We start from the raw sequence: 27500 nt of genomic DNA, 5'->3' as shown, positions 1-27500 counted from the left end.
TGCTTCATGCTGATGCCTTTTTAAAGAGGGGGATACTTCCACTGGCACCAGTTTTCCAGTGTAGCTCAGGTAGATGGGAGCAGAGGAGACATGCACAGTCTCTGCACCAAGGAGATATGCAGAAAGCCCTTTTCAGCTCATCTCCCATTCTGAACTGTTCTCTCCAGGTGGTCCCACCAAACCACAATCCTTTATTTTTCAAAATTCTGTTGTTATCTGATGGGGGAATCTGGTGAGGAGTGGAATACATTCTCTGCTTAGAATGGAAAACAATTTTCATTGCTTATGTCTTAAAGGCTCTTTATTTGTTGGGGAGGACAACTTGTCTAATTGATTAATTGTGAAAATCAAATCTGCAGCCTTATTTTAGCTTTTTTTTTTAACCCTTTAAAAACTTTTGGTTTTTGTCTCATGCATAGAGACAACCAAAAATTAGTGCTGCGTTTTTTTGTTGTTTGTTTGTTTCTAATAAACTACAGCAAAACAAAATGAGAACTGCTGGTTTTGACTTGGAAAACCATTCTTCTTTGTTCGAAGTCTTCTCAAATTAGTATTGAAAAATGGTATTAAAAAAAAATTGTTACCACGTTTTTAAACTTAGGACATTAGGCAGCTTGATTTTAAAAACATATTAAGAGGTTGAGGTGAATCCTAAAGGGAAATCTATGAAGTTATTAGTAGAGTTTATTTAGCTTATACACTTTTGCTGACATTATTTACCTTTTTCTCCTCCTGGCCTGAGGCTTCTGGAAAGGCGGAAGGCAGCTGATTTCAGATAGTTTCTGTGTGCATAAAGGGAATTCTTAATTACTGGATTAAACTGCTCAATGCACAAAAATAATCTTCAACACTGAGGAAGCTGAAATTATCTACAGATTAAGAGTTCTGGATTTTTTCCAAGTCATGAATGTTTTGAGATTTTGGCTCAAAAATTATAGGCGTCATCTAGCTAGTACACAAAATAGTTCTAGTAGCATTAACTACTTTTCTCTTTTATTTGAACAACCTTGACTTACAAAACAGTGCTGAACAACAGCTTCCTGGAAAGTAGGAAAGCATTTCTCTCCCATATAGTTTATTTCAATAGATAAGTATCAAAGTTAAATGCTACTGTAAGCTAAAAAAGTCTTTTTCCTGAAATAAAATAAAATATTTTTAAATGTCATTTAAGACTGCAGTTAAAATTATGAAGAATTTTGGCATTGGAAAATATTTGCTTATTGGTAATGTCTTATCTTTGTCTGACTGCATCTACATTTAATAGTGAACATGTAGATAATTTCCTATTTGAAGCCATGACTACAGTCTTCTACCATTTCTAAAACAAGTTTACTTTCAAACTTCACACATAGCAAATGCAGGAAAGAAAAGTCAAATCTGGTAGAAAATAATTAAGTTGCATCTGAAACAATTTTGTATCCAACTGTTGTGGTTCGGTCCTCAAACTTGGTTACACATTTGTCCAGTTACAGATACTTCAAGTTTCATTATTTGAAAGATTCTGGAGAGGTTTAGTGGTCTTTTCTGTTTTTGGGAAAAGAGGATGCATTCTTTAAAATACATTCACTACCAGCTCCTTTCAGTCTGTGTTACAAGGAGCTAAATTAATAAGCCTGAGAATATTATGATGGATATTTGTAAGCACTTTTGCTGTCTGACAATGAGCCTGGCATAGTTTGAGGTAGAAACCTACTAATACCTTTTTTGTGTGTGTGAGATTTTGTAAGGATTTATAGACATCATAGTCTCCACTAAATTCACACTAAGTCACACATCCTCTAAGTCTTGAGGCTAAGCTATAGCCCAAGGGGAACAGAACAGAATTCTTATCATAGATCACATGAACTCCAGTAGAACTAAAAACATTCAGGGCCACCTGCATTTGTTTATATCACATTAATATTTCATATAGATGTTCTATTCCTAGAAACAGGTCTGACTATCAATGTCTCAGGCAGAAAACTTAAAATTTCTTAATTTTAGGATACTGCAATTTAAAAGAGAATGTGAAGAAGTATTAGTGATTTATAAAACTACATCCTTGGAGATACTCAAATCTTGACTTTACAAAATCCTGAGCAACCTAAACTCTGGGTCTCTGTTCAATTAGGGTTTAACCAGATGATTTCCTGTTCCTTCCCAAATAAAAGTATTTTTGCATGCTGTACATTGGAGAAGCTACTAACAGGGCATAAAATCTAAAATAACAGCAGTAAGCCTTATCCATTTGTGACAAAAGTTGATTATGCTGTCTGGGGCTTTTCCATCCATCACTGCATCACCTGCATGAAACCAAAACAACTTCTGTGTGGTTTTAAAGCCTGAGGGAGACATTTGGGTCACCTAGTCTGATCAGTCCCCTCCACCTACTTGTTTCTGATGCACCAGTTTTCCCCAACATTACCAAGGTCTAATCAAACTTCTGTTGATGTCTTCCTTAGCACCTGGTTAGAACTGAATAGAATATTTTCAGAACTGAATGTCAAAACCTCATCCTACCTGAAATATCACTGGCTGCCTCATTTATGTCTTACGCCATCCTGCCTCTGTGTCCATAAGGAAAAAAAACTCTTGAGTTTCTATAGACTGTGCCTTTTATGTGACCACCCACAAGGAAGGGTTTGGCCAGTATGATTAGGAAGATGGTTGCCTTCTATGCAAATCTGAGAGGCATCACTAGTTTGCTGGTGACAGGAGTCTGTTTTACATAGCAGGACAACTTGCATGGAAGCAAAGGATCTGCTGGGTCAACACAAAAACTGTCTTGTGCAGGAGACTTTCCATGATTTTTTTTTTTTTTTTTTTTTCCCTTGTGTAGATGAGATGTAGTTTTTAAAATTTAGATTTAATTTTATTTTCCTGTTCTGTTAATATTGTTTCAGAGCTCGGTTTCCCTTAAGAAAATCTATTTGCAAGCCTAACTGTTACCTAGACACGTAGACGAGAAATTTCGCAGGACAAAGACTTCTCTGATCCAGCTCAAGCTGAGTCAGGGTGGAGAGAGGCTTCCTTGTTTATTTTTTACTTTTTATACATTTGTGGGTCTGGCTGAAGATTGGCTTTTTGAGTTATCACCCCTCAGCCTCAGTGGCTAGACCAACTGTCAGTTACAATTGTTTTCAGGTTAGAAATATACAAAGGACAGAGAATGAAAAACAAAGGATTTGTTTATGTTACATATGTGGGAAAAAGGTAGAAACTGCTTCTAATATTGTACAGTAGCTAAAAGGTCTGACTCCATTTTATGAAAATTCAAAAGGTTTTAAAAAACTCAGAAAAACCAGGGTGACACCTAAGCTCAGCTAAATTATATATGTGTGTGTGTATATGATTTGCAAACTTAAACTCATTATAATTAAAGTTTTGGTTGGGATGATATTACAACTTTGATTTGGCTTAAACATGGTCTTCTGTTTTTAATTTAAAATATTTTAAACTGTTTAAAACTAGTATTCACAGCTTGAAAATCAGCTTGCAAACTAAGGCTGTCCAGAGGTTTACTGAGTTTCGGAGAATAGTCATAGATAATCAGAAGGCAAGGATAAAAAAGGAAAAAAAAAAAAACCCACTCACCTTTGATTTTTTCAGCAACTCCTCATGCCAGAAAACCTAGCATGGGGGAAATAACAGCTAGACTGGATTGGAAAGGCTAGAGAACACTTATTTTGTGGCTGGGCTCTTCATACTTCTGAAGTTATAGCATTTTTATTTAAAGACTGAATTGGATTTCTAGGCATGTATGGTACACGCCAATTTAAAAATTTTGAAGTTCTTCATAGTGTTGAGTGCTTCAGTTTGAAAGAGTGAGACTTTCCTGCAAATGCCAAGTAAATTGCTCTGCAAGTCCAGAATATTTGATTACCTCTGAATTGAAGTGCTTATGAAAGATGTTGCTGTGTTCTAATAATTTTACAGCTCTCTCTGATTCATATGCCTAGAACCCAAATCATTTCCAAATTGAAGAGATCTCATTATTTTTAAGTTCTATGTGCAGTATGAAATGATTCAAGGTTATTCTGCAGTTTTTAATTTTTTATTTTGTAAAAAATGAAACTTTTTTTTTTTTTTTTCTTTTTTTAAAGACCATCTCTTTCCTCTACAAGCTGGGAGATCTTATGAGCTAATTCAAACATTTCATGTTTATAATGGAAATTGAACCAAATTATTTCCAAATAGCAATGATGATGGCTGGGGAAAAAAAAAAAAAAAAGAAAAAAAAAAAAAAAAAGAAAAAAAAAAAAAAAAAAAAAAAAGGAAGGGGAAAAAAAAAGTCCCAGCCAGAAAAGCCGAGAAAATACATAGTAAGAGGCTGTCAGTGATCCTTGCTGGGAAAAGTGTGAAGAACAAGAAACATATTGTCACTGTTCAGATGCGGTCAAGGTGAAGTGGGGAGACTGAATGAAAGTTACAACAATGTGACAAAAGAGAGACACAGATCCATTTAGTCTTGGAAGGAAGAGAGCAGGAGGCACAGAAGGCTAGTTCATGTGTTGTTTCTAAGCTGATTTTTGCTGTCATTTTATCATACAATTTCAGAGGGAAATGATGTATGCCCTTTTGTATCTCCTGACTTTGTCTTTTAAGACTAACACTTCGTTTCTTTTTCACTAGAGACCTTGTTCCTTTTTAGCACATGGCAGTCGTATATTGTTTATAAATCACACAGCTTTCTAAAGAAAAGTCTCATTGCTATTTCTTGGTAGCAGTAGAGATTTTTTGTTTGTTGTTGGGTTTTTTTCCTTTGTTTGTTGTTGTTGTTGTTTTTTTTTTTTTTTTTGCTTTTCCCCAAGCACATGCACTAGATGGTCTTTGTTCCCAATGTCTCGTTATTGAAGAACAAACAAAGGCAAAAAGGAAGTGTTCTGGGGGAGGAAGCATATCAACCTGTTGGGGATCTCTATGACTACACCCTACCTTGCTATGAGTTGCACACAAAAAATCACCCTGCTCACTTCCCACCTGGAAACCTTCATCTGCTCCCTCTGGTCCTGCTATGGGAGCTAGAATGGGCGCTCTCCAAAAGAAAGGGGAGCAAATGAATCTAAAGTGCGTTCTGATCTAGGCAGGGTAGAGTTGCACTAACGTGTGAAAACAAAAAGGGATTATGGAGCCCATCTGCCATTGCAGATACTTCGTCAGTAAGGCAGAAATTGGTGTGGAGGCAGGATGAAAAACTGGCAGATCAGAGCAGAGAGTTTCACAGTTGTGTTGTTACTAAGGAGGTAGCCTATAAACTTCTGGAAAATCTGGAGATTTCCCAAACAGCTGTTGAAACAGAAAAAGAGATATGGTCCATCATAACATCATCATTTCCAATCATCTGAGAGAAACAAAATGTAATCTTTGTGTGTCATACCTTCCACTGAAAAAACAAGCCCACATTTTTGTTATTGTTCTTGTTAAGAGCTCTGAGGCGCCTCAGGAGATGAATACAGCTGCTGTGGGTTTGGGTCCTGGTTTACAGCCCCCTGCTCCTGACGGTATTGAAATGGGGCTTGTGGGCCTTTTCTGCTGTGCATCTTTTCCATACAGCAAATGTTGATGTCTGTGTGGTGAAGAGATTATATGACCTCAAAAGGCACACTGTTTACAGTGGGAGGTACAGGAAGATGAGCTCCCTTCAGACATCTGTGCTTTTGGCGGTGAAGCTTCTAGCAGAGGGAAAATGTGATTTCATAGCATTCTGAAGCCAGTATAATCGGTTAAAACCTAGCCTACCTGTGTGGAAACCAAGTCTAGAAAAGCTGTGGTTATTTAAGACATTGTGCTCTCCAATGTTTCCAGTGAGTCATTCATCTTAAATATATTTATAAATAAAACTTACAAAGCTAAAAATGTAATTTGGAAATCTGTTAAGAATAATCATGCTCAAAAACTCCTCCTGGACTTTTTGTGGCAGGCACCTGAACCTATAGGGAGAGTGATTTGTTTCTTTGCTGCTGTATCAGGAAACATTTAGTGAAACTGGTATTTCCCCTGTTCCTCTCTATTTAAGGTTCTCATTTTTTTTTTTTTTTTGCAGTTTCCTTTCTTTTGCAACACTCCTAATATATCTAGCTTTTTTAATTCCCTTTTTCTTAGCTTTTCCCTGAACTCAAGTTCCTTTTCACATTCCCATTCCCGGTATTTTTACTGGTATCCCATTTCTTTTGAATACTTTCCATCTTTCCTGCAGAGACTCCCTACTGATATTCCTTCACAAACCCCTGTTATCCTTCTTGCAGTGGCTCACTTCTGGCTGAAATCTGGAGTTACAGAAGTTCCTGTATGCACAAGAAAAGATGCCGGGGCTTATCTACCTGTGGTTCAAATGTAGGGTCTTTGCATTTCAGCTTTATGATAAGCTGAGATTTTTGAGAGATTTTGGTGAATAATCTCACTCTCTACCAAGCAATACTCAAACTACAGGGTATATAAATAATATTAATGTAATTTTCATATTTGCATAATCAGTAGTCTCACTCAGCAATTAGTATTTCACTAATAATATCCAAACAAACACAATTTCCTAAATTATAGAAAACTCAATCAGAAATTAGGCTTTTTGGTATATAGTGTTCTGTTGGAGGAGATCAAATACTTTGGGGAAAAAACATTATTTTTGTTAATTTGACAATTAGTATGCCTACCAAGTTTCAATTTACATATGCAAAAAAAGGAAGTAAAAAATAATTCAGAGTGGGGGTTTTTTTGTTTTATTTTATTTTGTTTCATTTTTCCTTAAGGCGTTTCTTACTGTTATACAGCTTGGTGCTACATAATATCAAAATTTAAATAATATTTTTGATTGATTTTTAAGGTAATAATTATTGATGTCCTTCTAGCATATTCTGGATTTTGAGATATACTGTTCCAAAAGGTAACAGGTAAATTGTTCTATTAGAGGCTTTGGTGCATTAGGACCAATACAAGCTGGTGCATTTGGTCCACCTCCCAGAAATCTGTGAAAGACAGGGGCACCAGACCATGCTGTTTTGGGCTGGTTCCACCAACCTTCTGTACTTCAGCTTCAAAATCAAATGAGACACCAAATACCATTAATCACTCTTTTGCTGAGTACTCACAGACTGAAATATCTGTTTCCAGGCATTACACACCAGTAAAAACCCCATTATATGTTTTATATGTTACCCAGAGAGGAACTCTTAATTCTGGTTTGCTGTCCATAGTCACATTTATAAGAAGTCTTCCTACAGGATCTGTAAATCAAAAATTACCTTTTAGCTATGCCATAGCTAAAGCTATGTAAACACCTTAAAGTAAAGGTCTGTGTGTTGTTGGTAATGTACATGACTGCTTGCTGTGTTATGTACAGAATGATCCATATGCCACCCATACTGAAGCTGGTTATTAAATATGCTGGCTCAGTTTACTGGTAGCTCTAACACGCTTCTGTAACGAGGCACTACTTGTAACATCAAAGCAGGGGAGACATTAGCTCTTTTCCCCTATAGCCTCTGACCTGAAAGCTTTGCTTTTTATCTCTGTATAAAAGGAAAATATTCTTTTCAAAGAAGCCTGGCTAGAATGTGGATATTTTTTCCATTGTAGAATAAGAGCCTGTGAAAGTAATCTACAATTTTTCATCTTTTTTTTTTTTTTTTTTTTTTTTTTTTCAGAGTATTGTTTCTTTTTGGACATCATGCCTCTTTGAGAGTTAAAACTCTGGCTTTCAAGTAATAGTGACTGGGAAGTGCTTTCAAAATCCTGAGGTACTTCTGTTTTCTGTAACCCTGTCAGACTGAAGAAAGGTGATGAAACATTTCTAATTTTGAAAGAGCGGTATATTGTGTAAAATAAAGAAAATAAAGTTTGAAAAATAGTTCATACTCAAAATAACAGGTAAGATACATATCCAATTAATTGTACACAGGGTTTTTAAGGGACCCAACGTTTAGCAAATCAAAACTATCTTTTATCTTGTGGATGTTTACACTAATTTTTAAAAAATTAATAAAAGATCTTTTATTAATCTTTACACTCACTTAGTGAGTGTATTTGAACTTCTAAATTGATTGGATCATATTATCTTCTGACCTTTATGTATCAGGGTTTTTTTGTGTAATCTAGCTTGTCTTGTTTCTGTGCAACATTTTAGGATTCTTGACATTGTCTTTTGGATTCTTAACTTGAGTTGCCTTAGAGAGGGTTTGGTCTTCAGAAACAGCTAAGTATACAGTGCCAAGATTTTTTTTTCTGGTGTGTGTACTACCCAATTTCTTTTGAGTATCTGATCACTTGTTCAGAGGCAATCTCAGGAGAAGGAGAGGTGACTTAAAAAAACATAGGTGCTGTAAGCAGAAAAAGGAAGACCAAGCATAAATGAACATATCATATCACTAATTGTTGGTATTTTACTGCTTATAAATGTATTTCAATTAATTTAAATTATCTTCCAAATAATTTCCTAAACTCATGAGCACTGATCGTATTACAAGTACTGTAGAGTGCCATACTAGCATGATCTGGACTCCAAGGTTTCTAATATAAACTGAAACTTCTTTTTCTACCTGTGTTTATTGCAATGACTTTTTCTTAGAATCCACATTAGAAACAGAAGAATCATCTCATTTCTTTTCCATAATTCCTGGGTTCTGAGATGTCGTTAAGCATTATTCAGTCTATGACACTTAACTCACAGTGGTGTTAAGTCAGGGATTAATTTAATGAAAGCTGATTGATTTTTAGATGCTTTAGGTGGGCTTTCTTATAAATATGAATAATTTCTTGAGGTGAGTGTTTTAAAATTTAGCCTGGGCTTAACTGCTTTTCCACACACTTCCTAAAAATTGCTTAGCCGGAGGAGGGGTGGCACAGTCGAATTCTGATGTAATGGCATAATTAAGAAAAAAATAAAGCTTCTCAATTTCTCTGCAAGATTTCATATGAATAAATAAATTTCAATCTTTCTTCTGCTGGAAAAAAGATGAATCACTTGTTTGGGTTTTTAATAAAGGTACATAATTTCATGATACTCACAGAAGTGCAGACTAGCGTATACTTTTAAGCATAAATACTTTTGTTTACAAAATAAGACGGAACAGCATTAGTGTAAGATTTAAAAATTGTCTTATTAATTCTTGGTTTTAATATATTGTTTTTCTTCTTTGGTTTTTGATTGTAGCAGAGAAAAGGTTTTCCTGCAGAATTAATTTTCTTAATAGGAAGCTCATATGTGTTCTTAAGTTGTACATACTTTATCACATGCTAGTAGGAATTATGTCCCTAAAATACTTTCCAGGAGTTTTGTGAGCAGAAATGTAAGAAGAAGAAAAGAACAGAGTTTATGGGCTGTTTGGTTTTGGTTTGGATTTTTTTTTTCCCATATTGTAATAATTAATATTTTGATAATATCAAAATGTAAATATAAGTAAATTATGTATTAAACTTGTATAGCTAGTTAGAATAATCTGAAACCATCTGCCAAAAATGAATATCTTAGCATGCATTCAACTAATATGCTAGCTTATGGTTACTTACGTTTTACTCCTGTTTGCTACAGGTGAAGTGGGTGAATATCAGACAGCTCATTATAGAGACATGCATGCTGCATTCCCAAAGTAGGATGACAGAACAAGTCATGGTATGTATTGTAATTTCAGTTCTACAATACATCTTCAAGCTGTCTGAGGTAAAATGCTTACTAAGCACTGCACTGGGGCTGTCAGATTTCTTCATGGGGTGGTAATTAAATTGAGGCAGCTCTACCGTTTATTTTGTGGAACTAAGCCAGAATTATCTGTATCCTAAAAATATTCTACTCTAGAATGCTGCTTGTAGCAGGAGCACAGTTTTTTGCATATAAATTCTCTTTTATGGAAAATATCCTATTTCTCCCTGTTTTTTCTCACCTCCATAGGTTGTGGGGGAGGAAAGCTATTTTGTCTCTGGACTAGTCTAAGTCTGAGGGAAACTGGCCATCAGAGATGGTAACTTGCTTAAAGACTACAGACATTTGGGCTGGATTCCAGTTGTGACTAATAGGGATAAAGGATTGATGGCCCTTGTGGCCGAAGGTGGCTTTAAGGTTTCCTGCCTGATTTACAGTGTTCTTAGCTTTGGTATAATTTAGAATAGCCAGGGGCCCAGTCAGCCATGGCTGGCCACTGCTTCAAAAATAAAGCTGAATGCACATGAGCATGCAATGTGATAAATTAATAGGAAGTTTCTTCTGGTTATTTCTGGAGACCGGCTTCATTATTAAAACACATGGGAGCTGCTGTGCTGGGTCAGACCAAGGGTTCTGGTAGCTCAGTGGTGTGTCTCTGCCAGCACTCTGGCATTCTGCTCTGAAAATCAGAGCTGTTCCAAAGTGACTTTGGCTCAGAAATAGTGCTCAGGATGTAGTGTCTTTTCAATACTGCCACTCATGTTCTTCATGAGAGAAGGCAGTGAGAATTGCAGATAACTTTAATGATACAGCCACACGGTGGACCTATAGAGGGTATGATTATGTTGTCTTCTTATCTGCTTGCTTTCCAGTGAATCTGACTTTTCTGAAATTTTTGAGTTACCTAAAAACTATGGTGAGATAGGCAGCACAATTGTAACTAGTTGAATATCAAAAGTATATGCTGCTCATATAACTGCGAATTTGATTCCAAAGGTATTTCTTAAGATTGGAAAGGGAGAGGCTGATGTGTAAAGGAGGCTCTCATAGGATAAGTTTCCTATGATGCACAAATCAGTTTATTTTATAATTCAATATCCTTTAGAAAATTGTTTGGGTTAAGTTCAGTTGATTTAGTCAGACAGTGAGAACAAAAACTGGGGAGGAAATAGCATACAGATGAAAAACAGTTATCAAGTGTACAGTGTGGAAGAATTGTTAATGGATTATCTGGAAATAAATCTCTTGCAAAAGCTATAGTTTAATTAATTAATTGAATTTTTAAATAAATGGTGGTGAATATGAATGCATTATGAAAAATGCTGAAACCCACTGTTTACTTGAAAAATGTGTCAAAATGGTTGTCCATTTCCAACCTGAAATAAATAAATATATGGAATTACTTAAATCAATGTCCAATAAATAGCTACATTAAACAGAAAAGTCTTACATAGGAAAGAAGTTGGAAAGGGTGGGCTTTGTTCATGGGCTCCCAGCTGCTTAGGGTCTACCTATAGTCAGAAGAAGGAGAGAAGTGTGGATTCCTATGGGGGAATTCAGAATAAGAATCTGAACTAACTTGGCTCTCACTTTCAAGCATAATTTGTCATCAAAGTATATGGTGACAGAAGACAGAGCAACTGTTTCATTAAGAACATTTCTTACACCATTTTCTGATTATGAAAAAGCTTTTTGCTGCTGAAAGCTGTGATTTGCCATTAAAAAAAAAATATGTATAAATCTGGCTCAAATATCTAGTACATCACAAATATTACTTTTTGAAGATTTAATTTTCCTTAGTAATTCATATTTTCTCCATGACTATTGAATTTTGAAACACATTATCTCTTTGCTTATTTGTATTTTCTTCTACCTTTGGTAAGCCATGTTATATACATGTCCATGCTTTGATTTTACTGCTGTTTTTTTCTTGTTCTCGTGTCATATTTGCTTCATTCTGTTTGATCTACAATACTTAATGAACAACAGTTTTCACTTAGAATAATCTTTATGCTTGTTTGAATTTTAATAGCATATTGTGATGGTATTAGTGATGTTACACTAAGTCCCTCACCCTGCAAAGGCTGATTCATGTTTCTCACTTTGCGCAATCTGAACAGTCCCACTAGAGTTCAAGAGTTACACACAAGACCATAAAGCTTTGTGTCCTAATTGCCTTTAGTGGTCTTGTTTCCAGTATCACAAAGCTTCATTTTAGGGACTCTTGCTTAGATCTGAAAATTTCACTGGAAATGATTGTAAAAATGCATCCTTAGCTGGAACCTGGAGAACAGAATTTTAATCTGGAGTAAATTAAGCCTGTATCTTGAGGGATACACCTTGACCAGAGCATTTCATGACTATCTGACAATCTTTTATACTCCTGAAACATAGAAATAGGTTTGTTTTTGGACTAATGTTTTCACAGTTGCCGTTCATAGCACAAAGCATGAGGCAGTAAAAGCAGTGCATTTGATTTTGTCCCCCCACTCCTCTACTTAGAGGAAAATAGCAAGAATCACAGGCAGTAATTAGCTCTCAGCCAAATTGTGTATGAAGTTTTAGCCTGTAGACTCATTGCGCCTCTGTCAGCCTGAAGATTAAAGGCTTCTTAACTTCATAGTGGCACAACAGCTGAGCAAGCTGTGAAGGAGCCAGTGGGGTTTGTTGTGTAATAACTGGTCTGTGGATCGCTGGAACAGTCTGGATTTCTGTGTCCAATCCAGGCAAACAGAAGTCTACCTTCTTGTCTCTGTCTGTTTCAGTAGATCACTGTATATCACCTGGGATTTCAGTGTAGCTGACACAATTTCTGCGATGCTGGAAACATAATGTTCATTGACATGGTAGATGCACAAACCCCAATAAAGTTAATGTTTAGCCATCCTGCTTTTGGCAGCATGCTGCAGCTTACTAAATTTTGTTGTTTGTGTTTTTTTCTTACCACTGTGGATCTATTCAATGGATATCAGGTGTTCTACAGTCAGGAAGACAGCTGCGAAAATGTATTCTGAAGTTGTATTGAGATTATCCTTCAAGTTTCATTATTAGCCTGAAAATAGCAAAACTATTATTAGCAAAAATGTTCTAATGTGTTTTTGAATACAGAGCTTATAAGCAGTGAACTGTATTCTCTTCCATTGGAGGTGTCCTAAACAGAACCAAGCAAAAGTAAATCAATGTCAGATGATTTTGCTTTCTCGATTTGGGACAGCCAAAACTTTCTTCAGCTGTACCAGACTGCCATCTTGGCTTTCCATCACCGAGCATCTGGGATGCCAATCTTCAATTACCCTTTTCTCACTGTTGCCTTGTGTTACTTATTTCTTCTGGCAAACCTATCATTTGCATCTGATTTGAAAGAATTAATTTCTCTTTCTATCCAGTCTGTGAGTTTTGCTAGTTGTTTTTTCTTTGCTTGGAAATAAAATTAGGTGAATTCAATTTTGCTTCATATAACATGTAAACAAATTAGATGATGTAGACATTACTGCTCCAACCTAGAAGACTGATCATCTGGAGACCTCAAAATGCCCTCAGAAAGGAGGGTTCCCAGCAAGTTCACTTTCTCAGTATGAAAGAGAACATTTTGATATATTGTTTGTTTCGGGCTTTTTTTTTTTTTTTCCTGTATGTCTTAAAGACATTGTCTCTAGGATCCCGAGTTGAGGGAAGAAGAGCAGAACAAACTTTTTTTTTGTGCCTATAATGTTGGAAAGAAGCAAAGATGGGTGGATTCAGTGGGTACAATTGGTAAAATCTTGAAAATGTCATCTTCCCATATTCATTTTCAAAATATTGATGACTTTGGATAAAGTTTCAAAGAACCACTTGTAATAAATATTGTCAATGCAAGCAGTGGTGGTAGGAGCTCAGTGAATAAACAGGTTTGGAAAAATGTTTTGAGGAGTAAGGGACATACTGTGATGGGTGTCATGGCAGGTAATCCTTTATTCATATCACAAATTTGACTTTAGTAGAACAGAAGTCCATCCTTTTGTATGTTTTAAACCAAAGAGACAGCAAGGAATAGTCCATGGTACTCTCAAGATTTAATGTCTTCTCTGAATCACTGCTGATGTTAGGTTGTGTGATCCATTTAGTATCTCTATGCCCCTTATGTTATTTTCCCAGTAAGACTGATCCAGTAAGGGGATTATAAATACTCTAGGCACCACTGCATTTAAATTTTTTTTATAAATGAAACCAGAGGGTATTTTTCCCTAATAGTTACTTTCCAGGCAGAAATCAATTAGTCTAATAGCGTTACTCTTCTCCAAAATGGAATTGTACTGGACTGGTTTGATGTCTTATAATTGCACACTGTATGGTTCTTTGACTCTTATCTCTCCCTGTGTCTGTGAATTTGAAACCATCAGGAAGATGTCCCATTGGTATGAGTATTCTTCAGTGATAAGAACAGTAATTGTTGTAGGGAGACTTCTTAATCTTGGGTCACTCAAATCCCTTTTAAAGACAGCAGGTGCTCTCCAGAACAAGCATTAACAAAAAGAGATTATGAGGTAACCTGTTGTTCTTTATATCTCAGCATCTCTTGACAAAGCTTACCATCAAGGCACTCTGTTCAGAAGCCAGTCAGTACAGGAAAAGAAATCAAACATGTCTCAGGAAGAAATGAATGTTTTCAGTACTAAAGAGTGGATTCATTTTAAACGGTGAATACTGGGAACTGCTGCAGGGAAATTTATATTTATATAAAATAATTATATCAGTAAATCATAAAAGCAAGAATTAAATTGGCAGGGGCTAGAAAGATAGAGCTGCAGCTAACCATGGTATAATGCAACCAGAAAGAAATTCTGCTTCCTCAGAAATCAAAATCTGAAACTGCTTTTTTTGCCACATTCGCAATGTGTTGAAATTCCTTGTACGTTGTACCCCTCATCTTCTTCCCAGCTGTGGCAAACATGTGAAAGCAAGTTAGTCATTCATATTGTCAAACCCTGCCACTGCTAACAGTATGACTTCATACAGATGTGCTGGTGATATGGGCTGCTTAGCATATACAGGATGAATTCTTGAAGCTGAACATGCTCAGGGTCTAACAGCACTTCCAAGTATGATCACAGTGGAGCAGAACTGCCTATCATTTTCAGCTTTCAAAATCTATGAACTTCTGGATCCAAATGACAGCTATATTTTGTTCAGATAAGCTTTTGTGTTCCAAATTTGTCCATTTCAATCAAGAATATATCACAAAATTAGCTGTGTAAAGCAGGTCTATTGCGATCTTTGGGAGGACAGGAATTAAGCATAGGATAAATCATTGCATTCAGATGATAAAACCACTTTCTCAAACCAGTTCAAGGAAACTTTTTAAAAACGTATTTAGATCCAAAGGTGTAGTTAGCACTTTCTAAGAACACACTAATCTCAGGGAGTGTTAGGGACTTAACCCTTCTTCACTCTACTTTGAAAAAAAATCAGCTAGGCACCTATCTCTGCCTCTAAGTTCCTCAAATACACTTTAAAAAAACCTGGCCTTTGATAACTCAAATCCCCTTGACTTTCTGTAAGGCTTTTCATCCTGAATTCTAGATCCTCATAGGTTTTGAGTGTCTAACTCTCTTAAATTAAAATGTGAGTTAAAGGTACTTTTGAAAAGCTGAACCTTGGTGCTCAAGTCACTTCTGAAAAAGAATGTTAGACTACTAATTCCCTCAGGGGCTTGAGAAATATTTTCCTGTCACCTCTGAGAAACTCTTCTAGAGGAATTTATTTTGTTAATCACTGGCTTTATTCCTAACTTTATATAACAACTTTGTGCAATATTTATTGAGATTTTTTTTTTCCCCAAAAGAATGATAAAAGTCTTTTATAAAATGAAAAATTATGACAAAAGTATATATTTATGCTTTCAGGAGGCAAATGTATTTTTTAATGGAATTTAAATAAATGGAATTTTTATGATAAAAAAGCAACAGTAAAAACAGTGATTATGTTTTTCATAGTTCATTTGCCTTCTGTGCCCTGAAGATCTTGTACAGAAGTAAAATGAGATCCCTGGTGAAGCCTACAATATCGTTGACGCTGAGGAAGAATTCAGAGACCCATTGGTGTTTAATGACCCTTACTAGCCTCCATGAAAGAAACTGGTATGATCCACTAAAGGAGACATATGGTTCTTTGGAATGATAAAGAAACACTGTTTTCTTCATGGGTAAACATCGTAGTCATGCATTTCTAAACACTGCCTGGTTTTAGATGACTGCTTTTAAAATGGCCATCCAAATTTGGTGAGGAATTGCATTCGTTTTTCATTAGTACTTGACCAACAGCAGTGATATTTTCCCAATACTGCAATCATGCCATTTTAATGCTCTTATTATTCTGTGCTATCATATCAGACTGAACAAAACACAACAGATAAGAAAGCTGAGCTACACAATAAAGAGCAACTGGACTGCTTTATAGGGCATGGGCACATTGCATAATACAAGCATATGGTGATATCCCAGAGTTATAGGTAAGTGCTGGAATATCAGGATATTTCAGTATTCATTTCTTCATGAAATTGAAGTATATACTTTACTGCAGTTATACATAGGACAATGGCAACTGAAGGAAATGGAGGAAGGGAAGGGCAAGAAGAAGAAAAGAGAGATCAGGGTGACACCTGATATTTAAAGACAAAATAAAATAAAAACTGATTTCACAATGAAGTAAACAGTAGTGGAGATTCAGCTAGGACAATATAGGGGAAAAAAAAGGAAATATTTTACTATGGGCATATCACAGAATGTACAGGGTCAGAACCTTTTGCTTGGGTAGAGTCTGCTTGCAGACAGTACTCAAGATCTGAATATATCTAAAACTCTCAGTAGATACCCCAGTGCAGACAAATTTTGGTCTTGTAATGTTGATGTATTAGTTTGAGTATGTAAAAGAGATGCTGTACCTGTGGTAAAACAAGTGCAGTTATCTTAGTTTCAATTTCTCTAAAGGGTGTGTTCAATTTCTAAACTCGAACTATCCGGATGAGAAAATATATTAAGCTATTGAATTTTTTTTTTTTTTTTTCTTTATCAGTCTTTTTAGTGACTATCTTCACAGCTGCCTGGAAAAACATTGGTTCTGCTATAATCTTTTTCCTCCTTTAGTATACTTCTCAGTGTTCCTTACAAGAGATGGAACTGAAGCTGGCTTTTTTTTTTTTTTTTAATTTTGTGAAATGTGACAGTTTATGTAAACTAAGATTCCTCTTGAAAATCAATTCATCAGTTTTAAGTAATGTACTTGTCATATGGGAATATTAATATGAAAGAAAAATGACATGGATAAATAAGAAATTGAACTGACTGCCTGTTTGGAGATATCAAAAAGCACAATGATGAATACTCTGAAATATCTGTTGCAAGATCCAACCACTCTACAGTTATCAGAGATGCAAATGTTCAAAATTATTTTTATCTAAAGTTATCCCAGTGATTAAGAAAAACTGTAATGCAAGTATGCAGTCTCTCTCTCTCTCTCTCTCTCTCTCTCTCTCTCTCTCTCTCTCTCTCTCTCTCTCTCTCTCTCGCTCCCCGAGCCCCGGATTCATTTTTGCCTCGGCTAGCTTGAGAGAGAAACCACATCTGGAAGGATTTTTCCTCAGGGCCTTAAAGATCCCAGAGCGGCTGTGAACCTTTTCCTTTAGAGACAGCAGGTCCTTATCGATGGCAAAAGGAAAAAGTCTGCCCTTGATCCGGGGGGAATCACTGCTTTATTTTGTATTTCTCCTGTGGTCCTGCCCCCACAGGGTCAGGAGCCCCCCTCCCAAGAGAGCGATCCTCATGTTTCTCCTGGCTTTTATCCAGGGGGAAGGGGCTAGAGGCAGGGACAAGCCGCTACCCAATCAGGGATATGGTGGGAGTGGAACAGAGTTAGATTACATTCCAGCCTGGGAGAATGGGCGGGGGAAAAAGGAGCAGGGACAAGTTTTGGTATGGCACATTTTGCAAGGGAACAGGGGGGACAGAAGAAACCATTACAAAACCCAATATAAAAATGAAATACAATATAAACCCAAATAATGCACAACACCACATGTAGACTCCTACATTGCATATGCCATGTGTCATAGCCTTTATACTGCTGGATAGAATCCACTAACAGAAGTGCATGGTCCAGTTCAGATTTTGAAATACTGTAGCAGGAGGAATGGAAAAGGTGTATTTGCCTTTCACACTGAGATTGCAGGAGGGAGAAAAATGTCTAGAAGGAATGGTCAGAAATTCAGACTTTCCTATGATGGGGTTGATGAAATGCAAGGCAGGGACAGTGCCCTGTAAAGGAGCCAAGTCATTTATTCTTCCTGGCAGGATAAGAGTAAAGGAAAGAAACTCTGATTCTCTGAGTCCCAATAAGACCTTTTTGCCCTATTCTGCTAATGAAAAGGGCTTTAGGATGGATTTGCATTAACTTTTGAGATACTTTGCATTATTAGCGAGTCTAAACTTGATATTTCTAGTCAATATTCAATCTCTAGGCTGCTCCCTGGTAGTACAAATACCTTCTCTTGAACTGTCAAAGAGCTGTGTTACAACAGCCACCAGGATAGTAACCAAATTTAAGTGTTGTTTGTCCAAAGTATTCAGGAGTAATCAATTGACAACCTTGCTTCTTTTCTGAATTGTTATCCTTTAAATGTTAGTGTTGTCAACCATAAAACACCACACTGTTTTGATAGAATCATGTCAGTTTCAGTATCCTGCCTGGTGAAGGCTGGGGGAAAGTGCAGAAGCATTTAAAAGACACTACTGCAGTTTCCCTTTAAGAAACTTAGTATTCATTTGTTTTATTTTTTGTTGCATTAGTTATGAGGTGAATGAGGTGACTGAATCTGAAAAAAGCTGTACATAAAACAAAATTAATTAAGATATATCCAAAGAATGTAAATATATTTGATACTGGATTCTAGTTTGGAAGAAACTCAAATTTGAATAAGAGGTCTATTTTTCATTGAGTATGCCCTGCACAGACATAAAAAATGCCAGTAAAACAGATGGCATAATGATTTTGGTAGCTTGACAGACTTACCCCACTGCTTCATTTCTCTCTGTGTTGACTTTGCCCCTTACATTCCAAAGATGGATAAATGTATTAACGTGTAGTTTACTACGCAGGTCAGGGGATCTTTCTCATTTGACCTTGAAAACAAATGTTCTGTCTGCTCTGCATGGATAATTCATAAGATTTAGTGGCTCATCTCTGTATGTTTGGCATTTAGAAATGTTGCTTCCCCAAATGTCTCGTTGTCTTCTGCATGTTGTCTTCAGTTAGGTAGTGCATTGTAGCTAAAAGCTGGTTACACATTTATGGGGCCAGACTTGGTGGTTTCTTGGTTCTTTGGCCTGAAGGCACAGAATGCTGCTAGCACCATAGAAGTGTCCCATTCTCCTGAGTAGCAGGACATACTCTTTTTATGTCCTTTGGACATGATCAGTTGAAGAAAAATGTTTGATGCAATTTAGACAAAAAGCAAACAGGTAATGGGTGAGAAATAATCACTCTTACAGAATTTTTAACTAATCAGTGAAATAACTGAGTTTATGTATGTGTTTGTGTAGAATCATAGCTGAGAGAAAATAGAGAGCAAAGATAATAACATAGCCTGAATTCCTAACTGTTAGGAAGTTTGTGTTAGCTGAATTACTAGCCAGTGACACCTAATAAGCAGCAGTACTTCAGTATAGATAAGATGGAAGTAAAATGAGAGACTAAAAAATACAAGAATAAGGTCAGTTTTCTAGGTGAGACAACTAGAAGATGAGACACCTCTGGTGAATACTGTATTATTTTAGCAGGTATATTCTTGAAGATATTTCTGCTTAACTTCATACCTTCATGAGGTACTGAATTCATGCTGGCTACAGGGTTTATAAAACAAAAAGCATCCTGCTTCAGAGAGCTTGCAGTTTAAGAGTAAGGTAATCACAGATTTGAATACTATCAGGATACACCTCTCCACATCAGGAGGGAGTGAGACAGTATTGATCTGCTGGGTAAGCAGCAATCACATCTCATCAGTAACTTAGTCATTATTGAGTCTCTAGTCATCATAGTAAAATAAAGATTTAATATGGGACTATGTCTGGGCATATATTCACAAAAACTAAACAAGTTGATCAGCTCCACTTTGCAGGACTAAAGTTTCTGTCTAGACAGAGAATATTTGTTAAAGTACATGGATGGGAACACTCCTAATATTTTTTTCTCAAACCAAATGAAATATAAAAACATTTTAAGGACAACTCATATTCTTGAAAGCATAGATACAAAAAAAAGTCCCCTCCAACTAGCACAAGATACCACTTACATAAAATTAGGCAGTTACCATAACTTTGTTACTATTTATTTTTCTTCTATGCCTTGTGCAAGTCCTTGTGCTGCTACATGGTGAGCCTCAACAACTGACCCAAACTAAAAATGATATGACAAGGAAAAAAATAGGATTTCAGCTCCATAATTATCCAATCAGTCCCTTGTATCACTATGAACAGAGTTGTGCCAACAGAGGGAAAGAGGTAAGAGACTCAAAAATGAGAGCTATCACCTCTTGGGAGCAGTACTAACTTTTCCTAGCTGAAGGTGTGCCTGGAATTGTACTGGTAGAAAAGCTGTCCCCAGAAATAAGAAAAATATTGATAACAGTGTATTGCACCCAGCAAAGGATGGTATTGATTTTGAGCTTATTGAATATTTGCCATTTCTAGAAAGTCCTTTTAAAGTCCTAGCACACTAGCACCAGTATTTGATTAGATATTTTTAACAGATCCTAAAGAATTTAATGCTTTTTGTTATGTTGGGTCTGTGCCTATTAAAAGATATACTGAATACTGTTCATAATTATGTTCATAAGTGAACAGTAGTAGGATAGCAGCTGAGTTTTAATTAATTTTATGGAGAGATAACAATTTTTAGTTGACAGCAGAGTTAAGAAAGATGTTCTTGACTGGAAAATTCTAGGACCAGGAATGCAGTTTTGTCCTTGTGCTGGTGGCGAAGAGCAGCATATTGTTCTACAGAGATTTGTGAAATATTCTGCTCCACCCAGGCTCACTGGCTTAAAAGAGCAAGAACTCCAGCATCCATGGGCAGCAGGAACAAACTATCCTCCTTGCACTTGCTCCCACTGCTGAAGAAGAACCTTTATCTGAGCCGTTCCTCTCTCTTTCTGGTCCCTCTGCTGAAGCTGCTTCAAAGGGCAGGCACTCTGTGTACTCCACAGTTTAGGCATTACTTTTGAGTTCTTCGTACCTTGGAGTTAAACGGCCTGTTACGCTCAGTCACCAAAGATGTGGCCATTGAGAAGAAAAGGGCTATCACCCGTGGGACCTCCTGCCTTTGCTGGTGATGCAAAGTCAACCACCTCCTGCATCTGAGTCTGTGGGGCAGGCACAGCGGCACCCTGGTGCATCGCCAGCACGCAGATACCAACAAACGCACCAGAACCACAGCCAGACCACAGGGGCTGCAGAGGTCTTCTATCTGAATTTGAGAGTACATTTTATTTCATCTGTATAATGGTCTTGGAGACTAGTGCATTAAAATTCTTGAATTGCATGGCAGTGTTAAGTTTGTCCACTGTTCCCCACCATGCCCTTTCCAAAGTATGATTCCAAGCCAAGGGTGTAGTAGTTTAGGCAATTTCTCCCGCTCTTCCCTTTCTTTTCCTACTCCCCTCCCAGATGACACAGAGTGACTATAGGGGGCAATACAACCTCACCATACGCATACAGCCTCTGTACATTGGTTATAAGCCACATTAATAGGTGGAAATATTTAAGAATAAGTTTTAATGTCTTGCTTTTGAATAACTTGTGTCATGATGGAGCCAAACTATATTGTGACCTGACCTCCGCAATATGGAAGGTTTTAACTTCAGATAAGCTTTTACTGGTTAGATATTTTTGTTTGAAAGTGGAAGCTAATAAATAGTGATTTTATTTCCTACTAGTATTCAAATTAAAATATAAAACAAAACAAACCATAAAAACCAAACTAAGATAATCTTGAAATTCATTTGACATTGATCTAAGCAGAGCTGCTCCAAGTCTGTATGTATCTCATATTCATGTAATTCAATCTATATGCCTGTCAATATTTCTGCTGCAGTTTAATTTCTTCAGATCAGCTCCTTTCTCATTTAATGCAGACTTACAGAAGTTAGTCCAGTTTAAAGGGCTTAAATGACATTTTTATATTTTCCAGGACTTTTGTGTAAACAATTTACATATTAAAATTCCTGAATGAAAATCTAATTGTCATAACAATAAAAATATACATGTATTAATTTGGTCCCATTTTTCCTACACTGGTTGATGTGTGCTTCACAGTAAGCAAGCAAAGAATGGTAGCAAAGATCTCTTCCAGCTCCTCTTGTTCAATGGGGTAAAATTGCATACTTGGGCTTTTCTTACTCAACCTTCCTGCTTTCTGTAAAGGAATAGTTAGAAGATGCAGAGCTGAACTTCTGTTAACATGATTAGAAAAGCTGTTGTTACAGACTATTTTCTATTATTTTAATTTTGTGTCATTATAAATTTTGACAGTTACTGTTTACCAGAGTTTCCCTGAAGCAAAAATGATTAAATGTTCAACACACATTAAAATGTGTTCTATTTTCATATGTTAAAGCTGATAGAATTATAATTTAAGCAAAAATCTGTGCTTAACAGTGCAGCACATAGAATCTCTGAACACAGATGAAACCGAAACTTCTATCTGAAGGGAAAACAAAGGCAGCAGTAATGTGCCTTAATAATTACAGTTAGAGCCTGTGATATTTTTGTAATGAAATTTCAAAACCCAGGTGAAGATAATGTGCTTTGGGTTTTGTTGTAGAAGCAAGGCATAGTTTGAAACCTGGGCTTTCATACTTGGTGACTTTATATTGGCTTTATATTGGCTCATAACCAAACCCATAATTTTCACTAAAAGTTCCTTTTCAATTTTTTCATCCAATTTTTTCATCAATTTTTTCATCAATTTTTTCATTCAATTTTTCAAACTCAGACCTGACAGTAAGTCTCAAATTCTAGAAGAAAATCCACTGACTTACTGAATGCTGAGAATTCTTAGTTTCTAATCCTCTAATGTGAACAATTCAGGTTTACTCAATAGCTTACTGACCTTTACTTAGCCATGTACACATTTCAGTGGGAATTTTCAATGCTTTTTCACTAAAAATCGTGTTCAACAATATTTCCTGATCATTAAGACCTGTGTACCCAAAGCATAGACCGAGAATATCTTCTACAAGAGCAGAATACAAATCTATACCTTTTCACAACCTCTTTCTTTCTGTCATCTGTTGGATTTATTCGAAATCCAGTTTTAATATCTCCTGGTACTGGAAATTGCTGGTGAATGTGACCGGTCGTTAGGTATGGTGGTGTTAGGATTTGATTCATCCTTTCCAGTCGTCCAAGGGGAATGCTCAAAGCTAAGCTAGAAAATAATCCATTGAGACTGATGGTCCATGTCTACCCACAAAAATAAAACCCAAAAATCCCCCCAAACTGCAAAACTGATGGTTTGATTTTGAAAGAAGAAGTGAATAGTTGCTCATCTGAATACTTGTAAGGGGGAAATAATTAAAACCGACAAAAAAATCTAACTAAAACCATATTTACATACTCACCATGGAAAAAGAGTTCAGTAGCTACACAGAATTTCACCTTATTCTTTATTATATATTGTGTTGAATATATTAGAGGCAGAGCAGCACTAGCAAAATCTGTCATCTTTTTCAAGGGAAGTGCTGAGTAATTTGGTAGACTCATGTAAAAAACGGAAAATTATTTAATGCAGATAGCAGAATATACATCAGAAGAGACACTTGCAGGAAGATATGATATAGATCACTGGTGGCTGGAAATTTTTTGATAGGATGTCTGTTGTTAAAACAGGACCAAAAAGAGATCCTGGGAATTAAGACCATTAAACTCCACCTTGCTTCCGGGGAAACTGATTGAGAGTCTAATTAAGGACAGAATAGTTCAGTGTATGGATAAGTATAACCTCTTAGGGTCAAGCCTGCACAATGTTGGTAGAGGGAAAGCATACTTCTCTAACCTTCTAAAGTGCCTTGGAAAAGTTAATAAATTAGAAGATAAGGGTGACCTGGTGAACATAATTTATTTGGATTTTCAAAAAATTCCTGATATGATCCTTCATAAAAGACTATTAAGGGGAAAATATAACTGAGGTAAGGGGCAAAATCCCACAGAGGACTAAAAACTGAGTAAATGATGGAGAAAAACTTGCACTGAAAGACTTCTATAAGCATAAAGAGGTTAATAGTAGGATGATCTAAGGGTTCACATTGGAGCCAGTGTTACTTAATATTGTTTTTAATGATTTGGAAATTATATCTGCTAAAACTGGCATTAACATTAGCTAGTCAAGTCAAGAAGACTGTGAGACTAGGAGAGATTAGTTAGATTGACAACATATATTTTACCTTGGATAAGTATAAATTTCAGTACCTGTTCTATGGGTTATTTTCAGTTCCAGCACCCTATTTTACATCTTTTTTTTTTTTTTTTTTTTTTTTTTTTTTTTTTTTTACTGAGAATAATTTATCTGCTCTCTAAGTAAGGATACAATGGATATCCCTGCAGCAATCATGTGGAATGAATTGCTCTCTCTAGGTATAGGAGTAGACAGTTACACAAGAATGAGGAATTCCAGTCTGTTAGGTCACTGGACCTTTTCCTCAGGGCCATCAGGCTGCATGGCCAGAACAAGAGCTGTGTCTATCATTAAAGATAAAAATCATCCTTCATAAATACTTAAAAGTAAATCCCATTCTTGTAAGAAGTTGCTGGAGTGTCTGTGGTTTTGAGGCACTCTTAATCATGACACTGATGCTGCTTCCTACTGTAATCTACAGCCCACAAGGTTGTAACCTACCGCTGCTGTTCTTTGGGAATTCTTGCCTGTTACTTCCCAGCACTCTCAATCCTGTCTTTTCTTCATGAAGTGTCAGTAGGAACAGCATTCAGTCCTGCATCTCCTTCTGGTATGGATATCTCTGCTGGCTGTCACCCACTTCTAAAGTACTTGGGTTTGATTTTGGTCAAGGTTTTCTCATTTGCTTTACTTTTTCCCCTGCTCTTTTTTTTGCACTGCATTGGATTTTGAATCTGTATGATTGTTTAGAACACCACCCACTAAAGGACTAAAGTAGTATATGGGAATACTGTGACCTTATATAAAGTATATTATATGTGAGATACTCAGTTCACAGTGTGCTGCCAATTTCATATCCACTCTATCTAAACTGAAGTCCATTTATTTATATTAAATAGTTAAAGTGAGCATTAACAGATGATATCTCCTTCATACTGAAATGGGTTCATCTAGTTGTAGAATAAGCACAATGAAGACGTTTTGTTTTGTTTTCTATGATGCTTCTTAAAAAAAAATCCTTCTTACCATTTTTACTGAGGCAAAAAGGTAATAATTGTAAATGCAACATTTTGGACTATGAGTAAATTCAGTGAAGAAAAAAATTGTTTCTTGGCAAAAGAAATGTGTGAAAATTACAGCACTAAAAATAGCATTTATCTTGATCAATATCTCATGCTTTTAATTTGTTTTTCCTGAAAAATATTAATGGAGTTCTTTAAATAAAAAGACCCATTGCTTTTTTTTTTTTTTTTTTTTTTTTTTTTTTTTTTTTTGTTGAAGCCCTGTTTGTATTTACATCCAGTCATTTAATGCCCATTAAAGAAGTAATGCTATGTTAATGTAAGGGAAAAAAAATCAATGCTACTCAGATCAGTAGCTGTGGGGAAACAGTGCAGCAGCTGGTTTGCAAACAGCAAGCCCACATAGATCAATGAAATTACAAGCTAAATCTGCTGATGCTCACAAACTGCTTCAGCATTGTGATGTCTAACCTTTCTCAAGTTCAAGATCTCTGGCGAGCCAGCAATAGCTAAATGAAGAGAGAAAAAAAAAAAAAAAGAAAGAGAAAAAAAAAGGCAAGAGAAAAAAAAAAGGCAAAAGAAAAAAAAATGGCAAGCACAGAAGAAACAAAGAAAGGACATAATGGGCTGGTGGAGAATTTTAGCATGATATATAATATTCCACTTTTGAAGTTATCAGTGTAACTGCAGGTTTGTAACAGATATAAAAGCCACTGTAATCTCCCAGTGAGCAAAGCTGCCATCTACACACTCTGGAGATTTTCTTCCTCAAGAATGTTCAAATCTGTCACATATTGCCTTGAACTGTAACACTGGAGGGCTAGAGAGCACTTAAGCAATGTGGTTGTTAATGTGAATTCTAGAAAATAATTTATCAATGAGCAAAAGTACAGCTACTGCCATGTGCTATGTCTTTTATTTTATATTATGCTTGTAGCTTAAAAATTGTTTGAATTTTGTTAACTTGTAAATTAAACACGCAGAATATTTGACTTGTTGAATGCAGGATTCATTTGCATATTTGATACAATTTGTATGGTAAGGGAGGAAGACCCTTTTACCCCAAAGAAAATAGCACGTGAATAACATGCCTGTCAAGTGATTATTTTCAGGGCAGTCCTCACCCCATTTGTGCCACTTTTTTAAACACAGAAGCATTTTTTCAGGCATTAATCAGCAAGAAGATAGGGGGAACCAGTCTCTGAAGATTGCTATAAAATGGAAAACATTTTATAAAGGGAAATAGGTTCATTCCAAGAGCAGAATAAAAGACATCTTGCATTTCCTTCAAATATTGACAGATGTATTTTGTGAGGAACAAAATGTATACTTGGCAAATATATAATTCTTATTGTCTACTGATGTCCTATTGCTTTACAAATATTAATTAAATATCACAGTTTAATTCTATTCTATCTGTTTTGTAGGTTGTAAATTAAAAAAAAAAAAAAAAATTATAGATGTTGGAAAGATCGTTTTGGTCTTCCAGACAAGGAGTAGCAAAACAGAAAATGGAAATCTTTTTACTTGTCTTCTGTTATTATGGGTTTGCATTATTTTACACACTAAGCACATTCAAGAATCAAATCAACAGTGAGGTGAAGTGTGATTATTTCTTTTACTGTCAATTGTTTCTGCTGAAATGACCATTTTTGGATTTGACTTTAAAGTTGGTTTTCTTGTCTACCTTTCTCAGATAATTAATAATGGAGAAAATTAAGGAATATTTTCATTTTGAAGTGTCACATTTCTGTTTCTCTTTTGCTTATAGATATAGATAAATATGTTTTCCTTCCATTATTGATCATTATGTCAATTCATTACTTATGGTGCTGCTCAGCAGTGCTGATGGCCAGATATTTCCTGCTGGATGTGTAGGGAAGACTGATTGTGAGAATAGATACTAACAAGGTGAAAACTGACTGTGTACACTAACACTGCTGGTGGTGTGCAGGCACTGGTGGAAATCTCTCCTTCTACTCCATATATTTGCTAAGAATGAGAGAGACATGCCCAGCAGAGGCTCGGAGTTTTTTCTTCCAAGCCTGATCAATGATCCACAAGGATTGTAAGAAAACACCAGCATTTCCTAAAAGGGTCATAGATCATCAACCCTGTGTGTGCTCACATGCAGGATAGGACTTCTGAAATCTTTGCCTTCAGATTTTATTCAGGCCTCTTTCTTTATTTGAATCTTATTGAGAAAACTCTTGTAACTATTGAGACACTCCTGATCTAAAGAGAAGGATCCTGTTGATAACTACATGACCCATGACCAGCATTTCTGCAAAAGTCTTTTTCATTCAAAGCAAAATATGAATTTGTGATGAAGACTTTGTGGTCATCATAAGTAAATGAACAAGCTTCTATAAGGAAAGCTGTTCCCATTAAGAATGTGAGAAGTAGTAAGTATGTGAAGAAAAGCAGTTCACCCAGTCTGTGTGCCT

The 27500-nt window shown here is 36.1% G+C and overlaps 1 long non-coding RNA gene across 1 annotated transcript in view; it reads left to right on the top strand.

Annotated features, from left to right (window-relative positions):
* The window catches only part of LOC120750486 (uncharacterized), a 17691-nt gene extending 1004 nt beyond the window's left edge, over positions 1–16687 (top strand). Inside the window, exons 2-4 of the long non-coding RNA XR_005700015.2 lie at positions 7620–7712; positions 9503–9583; positions 15583–16687. This is a non-coding gene — a long non-coding RNA (uncharacterized LOC120750486). The remainder of the gene's footprint in view (positions 1–7619; positions 7713–9502; positions 9584–15582) is intronic.
* The last annotated feature ends 10813 nt before the right edge of the window (positions 16688–27500 follow it).

This window comes from Hirundo rustica, chromosome 3 (genome assembly GCF_015227805.2).
Source record: "Hirundo rustica isolate bHirRus1 chromosome 3, bHirRus1.pri.v3, whole genome shotgun sequence".
Taxonomy (NCBI): domain Eukaryota; kingdom Metazoa; phylum Chordata; class Aves; order Passeriformes; family Hirundinidae; genus Hirundo; species Hirundo rustica.
Note: the sequence above shows the minus strand (reverse complement) of the source record. Positions and strands in the feature narration are given on the sequence as shown.